This window comes from Pinus tabuliformis, chromosome 1_1 (assembly GCF_031772625.1).
Source record: "Pinus tabuliformis cultivar Carrire ecotype Pingquan chromosome 1_1, CPIR1, whole genome shotgun sequence".
In the NCBI taxonomy this organism is placed as follows: domain Eukaryota; kingdom Viridiplantae; phylum Streptophyta; class Pinopsida; order Pinales; family Pinaceae; genus Pinus; species Pinus tabuliformis.
Genome location: NC_142297.1, coordinates 113,341,540 through 113,349,543, shown reverse-complemented (window position 1 = coordinate 113,349,543; position 8,004 = coordinate 113,341,540).

The following is an 8,004-nucleotide window of genomic DNA, read 5'->3' as shown; positions in this document are numbered from 1 at the left end:
CTTATGTTTGGACTCGTGTTTACTTTAATTAATTAATGACACAGATTCGTCTACATGTCACTTTTGCACGGCGTGACACCTCGAGAAGATCTTTTAACGCATACGAACTTTGCGTGGGTGAAATATCAAGGGGAATTTGGAACATCGAAGTGATTATTCTTTATTTTTTATTATTATTTATATAAACTCTAGATAAAAACAATGTTTAAACGGTCAATAATATATATATATATATATATATATATATATATATATATATATATATATATATATATATATATATATATATATATATATATATTATACAGAATGTATATAGAATGTTAGGTCTAAAATACCTCAAATCTAATAGCTTTCAAATACTCTACCAGATTATAGAACATATAAAAATTGTTAAATCTGAAACATACCAGATCTAATAACCTTTATATACTATCCAACAACATTTACGAATCTATATCTAGCACCGCATTCATAAATCTGCCTCAGTGTGCTTAGGCGCTGCCACACATACAGAAATTTCACTGTACAACACATATTGTACCATATTCTACATGTGTGTGTGGGCTCCACAAGGAATTGAAATGTATGTTTCACTACATGTGGTTTACAAGTTGAAGATGTTGTTTGAAATGTGTGGTTTACAAGTTGAAGATGTTGTTTGAAATGTATGTTTCACTACATGTGGTTTACAAGTTGAGGAAGCTGTCATGTGGTTTACAAGTTGAAGATGCTCTACAGCTTAGATTAAACCAAAAATGTTACAAATGGCTAACAATAATTTTGTTGTTTTATATGGTGAGAAAATTTATCATAACTTAGTTATCAAACCAATATTGAGGACCCTACCCTCTCATAACTCAATTGTCAGACGAACAGTGAGGACAACCATCTATTATTGCTATCTGAGAATATAGGCTTACTCATCACTGTTATTCAAGGAAAACCACGCCACCTAAATACCCTCCTTAAAAGATAAGCTTTCACTTCTACCAAATACCAACAACAATTTTGTTATCAACACCTCTTCCACTTTTATATCACACTTCAAAAATTAATATTTCTTCAATATACAACGGTTATTGACATTCCTACCAAATACCAACAATCTTGTTATCAACACATTCTCCACTTTTATATCACACTTCATAAATTAATATTTCTTCAATATCCAAAGTTTATTGACATTTTAAAACTTCAAGAGAGAGCTAATATGTTCCATATGTTTGGCTCTTGCTTTGAAATATTTTCTAATATAAAATTTAGGTTTGAAGCTAGCTAACATGTTCCATATGCTCGACTCTTGGTTTAATTAATATGCTCTATATACACCCGGTAACTAAGACTTCCGGAAAGGTCACCCATCCTAACTAGCCGCTGGCTCAAGCACCTTTAATTGTGGAGTTTTCTCTATAAACAAACCCACTTAGCTTGCTACCCTATTTGTAAGAATTTAAGTAATATTATACCTCATGAACAAAAAAACAAAAAAAAAAGAAATTAGTAAAATATTCAAATAAATAATTTAACAAATTTGATGTGTAACAAAATAATTTAACCTTAAATTATGACCCACAATGAATTGAGTGTATTCCTAGATAGCATCGAAGAAAGTTTAATAAGAACATTCCACCAAGTATATTTAAGCATCAATTCTCATCGTAACATAATGCTCTATGGAAAACTATCTTAATATTAATTATTTTAAATATACTAATTTTTTTTGAGTGCAAAATCTTAATAAAAATGTTTGCATCGCTAGAGAATTGATTCCTCTAAATGTTTCCTATTTTTTTCACTCACATTTCCTGATGGCTAGGCCTTAGTGATGTTATTTAAGTCTATAACCAATATATATTACCATGCTACTCATTATCTAGAACCTTATAGAATTCAATTTAGATTTTTCTAAGAATTTTTTATATAATTAAAAAATAATTCGTGGAAACGAAATTTTCTTTATAAAATTTATGTAATAATTAAAAATTGGTACTAGAAGGTGTCATATGCCTTAGAGATACTCGTTTGCTATCTAATAATACCTACATCACCTTAGTACCCCTTTTTGAGAAAATGTAATTTTTCCTCATGAAAATTAGTTATTCACTCACACATGTGAATACTTTAACATTTTATTTAGTTAACAGGTTTTTTTTTTTTTTGGGTAAAAAGTTCTTTTTTTTTTTCTAAGTTAAAGAGTTTCCTCTTTTCCTAGTTAAAATATTTTTTTCTTTTCTAACTCAAAGAGTTTCGTCGTTTTCTAAGTGAGAGTTTTCTCTTTTTCTAGTCGAAGAGTTTTTTGGAAACTCCTTTCTTTTGGTCTATAACACAAAGCTATCTCCATTTGAAAAGAGAGTTAGCATTGGATTGGAAGAATCCTTTCTTACATTTGTATTGCACTCGTCATTGGTAAAAAAGGGCTTTGGAGGCAAATAATGGTGTACAAGTTTTCTTGGATACTTGATTTTAATAAATGAGGTAATAGTGCTTTGCTTTAATTTTCTTTCCATCTTTGTGGATTGGAAGAATACTTGCTTGCATTTGATTGGAAGAATCATTTCTTACATTTGTATTGCACTCGTCATTGGTAAAAAAAGGGCTTTGGAGGCAAATAATGGTGTACAAGTTTTCTTGGATACTTGATTTTAATAAATGAGGTAACAGTGCTTTGTTTTAATTTTCTTTCCATCTTTGTGGATTGGAAGAATACTTGCTTGCATTTTTTATTTCACTCGTCATTGGTAAAAAAAAGGGAGCTTTGGAGGCAAATAATGGTGTAAAATCTTTGTGTACATACTTGATTATAACTAACATTGCTTTGTTTTAATTTTCTTTCAAGCCTTGTTTATAGGTCTTTGAATGGGTATTTTTACCCAGTAGGAGTAGTCTATTTGTTTTCTTGCATTTAGAAATCAAAGGTTATATGTACTTCTTGGTGATTGGAATATTTTCTAGGTTTCTTACATAAGAAGTACCTATATTTAATAGAGTTTCTTGGCAAGCATTTTTCAAATTTTTAGGTACCTCGATTTGAAGACATGGATCACTTTGGTTGAATGCTTCATGAAATTCAAACTATAAGAAGAAAAATCCCACCATGCTCTAACAAATACTCCATTGCCCAAGGATTCCATTTACAATCTATCTACTTTTTTTACTTTAATTTTTTTTTTTTTTAAATCTTTCCAGTCACTTTATTCTAATTTATCAATTGATTTATTTGGAAGATCTGATTTCCATTTATTTGTTACGTAAACAATGGATAAAAGAGAGTTAAATAAACTAGATTTAGTTAGCTCTTTCTTATTTTCTCATATTAGCTTTTCAATAAATTTCCATTTGGAATTTTTTTTATTGGATTTTATATTAACCTTTTTGATGTTCCCAAAGTGATACGGGGCATATTTTACGATGAATATCTCATTGATTATGTAGGTTTAGTGAACAAACAAAGGGAAGTGTTGCCCAATTTTTGGTGATTTAGACTATCCAAGGCCTTGAAAAGCACCCATATTCTTCCCTTTTATTGAAAAAGGGACAACAAACCTTTCCCTTTATTTCAAAGGGTTGTAAACCTTCCTAAGCAAACATTGTAAGCTAAAGGGAGCTAGTGGGTGTCTCCTAGGCATCCCATCCACCTACCTTAGGAGATTTGTGTTTTGTCTCATTTTGTGGTTTGTTTATTTAGTTTTACTCTGGTTCTGTTAAAAATAACTAAAATAAAATAAAATAAAACCCAAGTGTTATCACTAAGAAATATCCTCTTGGATGTGAAAGAGGAAGACCTAAGGTAACATTTTCAAACCAGGCTTGTATATTGAAGCCTAGCCCCTTAAATCGAGAGAGGGATCTCTCTAAGAACCTAATCACTAAGCTTAGCAATTGGTTGTATCTTCAAACAATGGTTTTATCACGGCGTATGATATGCTGTCAAGATCGAGCAGAAGTTTAAACAAAAGAAGCAATACTTTGGATCTGCGAATTTGAAGAAAAAAGGACAAAGCCAAGGCGGAGTGACCCAAGACAACCCTTCAAAGTAGCAAGGAAAGAACAACACCACGAAGTCAAAGAAGGACACAAGAAATATGGGGCTTCACTTAATGAACCTCTGACATATCACATGCGTTTGTGGCATATTAAACAATACCCTTAATTTTACTAAATATTGGAATTTAAATGTCTCTAAAAATCACATTATTTAACCCCTATAAATATGAACCCAATACATCGTCCCAATTTAAAAACCACTACTTTCACCACATATTTTAGGTATCCATTTTTTCATTAACATTTTTTATACCCATTTATATTTTTTCATTAACTTTGGGATCCATTTTTTATTCCTGCCAATATAAAAACCCTCTACCACTTATATATCCCTCAATCTATTATTGCATTTTTTTCTCAATAAATATCCCCCAATATGAACCCACGTGATATGGTATTTCTCCCCCAGTGAAGCCCCCATGATAGGAAAGTGGTGTGAGTTCCATAAGAGCCCCACTCATAACACAAGTGAGTGTCATACCAAGCAGTCGTTGGTGGCCAAGTTAAAGGCTTCCGAATCAGATGCATGTTCCGACCCTGAGTCAGAACCCAACAAAGGGAATGACAAAGGGAAGAAAATCATTGATGTGGAGCCCAGCGCTATTGTTGCCACCACCAAGGTACAAAAGAATGAGCCTGAAGATATAGAGGAGGGGGAGCATCTTTTCCACTCACAGATGTGGGTGAAGGGTTCGTTGCTGCAATTCATTGTTGATAGTGGGAGCCAAAAGAACCTCATTTCAGCAAAGGTCATGAAGTGGTTGGGCTTACCGAATACACCACACCTGAAGTTGTACAGTATCGGGTGGCTTCACCAAGGACGAGATCTCCGAGTCCACCAGCAATATCGCCTTCCCTATAGCATCAAGCCCCTCACATATGAGGTATTGTGTGACGTTGCACCTCTTGATGTTTGTGATGTACTATTAGGCCAACCATACTTATGGAGGTGACATGTTGTGTATGAGTCAAGGCCTTGCTCTGTTATTATTTCTTTGGGTAATTCATTATACACGATACCAAAGGTAGCTCCACCTATCGCCGCCTCTTTTATCTATGCTAAGAAATGCAGCAAGATCATCTCCCACACTAGGAAATTCATTTTCTATCTAGTTCACTCCCAAAGGAAGGGGAATATCATTGCCACATCCATGACCCCTGTGAAGGGTTTCTACACGCAACAGCAGCAACAGATGGATACGGTCATGAAAGAATACATGAACATCTTCTCCTCACCCACAAGGGCATTGTTGAACCGTCAAGTCAAGCATTAATTCGATCTGACTCATAGAGCACCTCTACCCAATGGGTCGACATATCGCAGCTCCATTCTATAAAATGCCAAGTACAAGCAGCGACATGATTAGCGTCAGGTACCACACAAGTTTCAAGTGGGCGACAAATTCTGGTTGCATCTGCAAAAAGAAAGCCTTACCAAAACCCATCAGAAGCTCAAACCACTCCGACATGGTCCTTACACCATTACCAAGGTTGTGGGAAACAATGCTTTCCCCCATTCCTTCGCCTACACTGAGTGTTCAATATGGACCACCCTTGACCATTACTAGACACATTAGAGGTTGCAGAACAACTCACCAGGGACCAAGTTCAACAAAAGTTTCCTCATCCCATGGAGGAACTCAACGCAATGGGGACCATTGTTTCCTAAGGAGGGAGGAATGATCCAAGTGGATATTGGTGGCGAGCCACCTATCCCACTTGGACCCCCACAACTGTCTCTTTCATTTTTTCAGTTTCCTTAATTGTAGCATAATTTACTATTTTTAGCAGTTTTTCAGGTCCTGAACTTCTAAAGCGGTTTTGAGGCCCTAAAAAACGTTTTTTGGGAAACCTAGGAGTAGCATGGGTCCATGGACGAATGATTCTCTTCCCAAAACTGTAGTCCTTAGATAGGTCTTTCTAACGAGGTCTTTTCCGTGTCAAATAGAGATCATATGCAAAAGTTACGACCTCGGGAAGTTGATGTACCGATTTACCCAAACGGGGCCCACAGTTTGGCGTTTCATCTCGTAGGGTTAGGTTTTTGGATGTTTAGTGTTTTCCATTGTTTCTGAACAATAAATAGGCCTTCGAGCCTCATTGTAACAAAGTTCAAAGGCATGTATCCTCCACATATCTTCTCAGAGATAAGCTACCATCGCCCTAGCTTGTTTATTTCCATTTCTATTTGTAAGCATATTTCAGTGTTTTACATCAATGAAATGAAGTATTATTTTTGCTGCATCTCTGTATTTATGGTTATATCTATAATTTGTTGCATTCCTGATTAAGTTTGGATCAGTGGTATCAGAGCGGTCTACTCTTTCTTTGTTTTTCTTTGCATGTCCCCAACGAGCTCAGGATATAAGGAGTTAGGGCTTGAACTGGTCAAACCTTTGCAAGACAAGCCTCGCAAATCTCGACGGCCTCCCATGGCGGATGAAAAGAAAGACGAGGGGCCAGGCAATCCTATCAAAATATTGCTCCCTTTTGTTTGAGACTTATCAATTGGCTAAAAAAAGTGTTTCTTTTTGTATCCTCATAATGTGCTATCAATTCTTCCGTAAAAATTACCCAAGTGATAAATTGTTTACGAGAACAAAGCCATTGATACCATACAAATTGATTTGGTTCCAAATATAAAGTTGCCATATGTACCTTTTGTGTGTTTTGCACATTATTGAGATCGAAGAATTGCTCCATCTGTAATATCCATGTGGCGGGATCCTTGCCATCAAACTTCCTCATATCGATTTTTGGAATGTGGTGATTCTTCGATCCAACATTAGCGTCTATGGAATCATGATTAACATTTCTTTTGTTCTCTACATGAGTTTCCTTTACTACCTTTTCACCATTAGTAAGTATTTCTTGTAGAAAATTAGTCAAATCTGTCTTCAAATCTTACATGCCTGTCTTCAAATTTGTGTTCAAATCTATCTTCAAATTGTCCATCTCAGCTTCCATTCCATTCATCTTAGCTTCCACGCCATTCATCTTAGCTTCCACGCCATTTATCTTAGCTTCCACGCCATTTATCTTAGCATCTTTTAACTTTTGTGAGCGTGACATTTGTTGCACTTGTTCTTGTAATTTTGATATATCATGTAGCATTTCTTCCTCTTCTTCATGAGTCATGCTAGAGCTTTCAGGTTCCTTACTAGGTGTTTGCATTTTCTTTCCTCGGGGCATCAGTTACCGATAATAATGCTCTACTATGCCCTTTGAATTCCTTCAAAATAAATTTTCAAACCAAGCTTAAGCAAAAATTTAAAAAAATCTACACACCTTTTTTCACTTTGTAGGAGCTCGATATTGCCTCTGATGTATCTCTGTACTTTTCATTCATCTAGTTTTGAAATTGTGATCTGTAGTAGCTATATGTGTTCTCTTTCCAATGCCACAAGTCTGACCCAAATTGGATTCTCCAAGGAAGAGTTATGCGAAATCTCCCACAGTGACTCGATTATAGACTAGTTCAGTAGAGCTAACTTGTACGACGTGTTGCGAGTCACTGTTTCGACCTTTGGATCTACAAAATACCCACAAGACACTACAGTCCGTCCTCTTTCTGTACCTTTTTACGAAATTTCAATCCTATCCTCAGAGAGAAAGTTATGACGATTTTCCCCAGGTCACCTGTTTTAAATGTAATTCAGGAGTCTGCAAAAAGACCAACTTCCTCAGATCATATCTCCGAAAATGTCGCGCGCAAAGCTCTGAAATTTGGACCCAAGGTTCAGCGCCAATTCTTCTCAAATGGGTGTTTTTTGCGACTTCTGAAACGTCACAGAAAAAACGTTATAGCGAAAATGCCACGATGACCTTTTTGGAGCAGCGAAACCCTAGAATCCAAAGCTCAGATACCAAATGTTATGAAACCAGCTCACAAAAAGATAGAAAAGAGAGATCCACGCCTTAGAATTCAGCCTCTTCGAGGGGGCAACCTCCTTTACA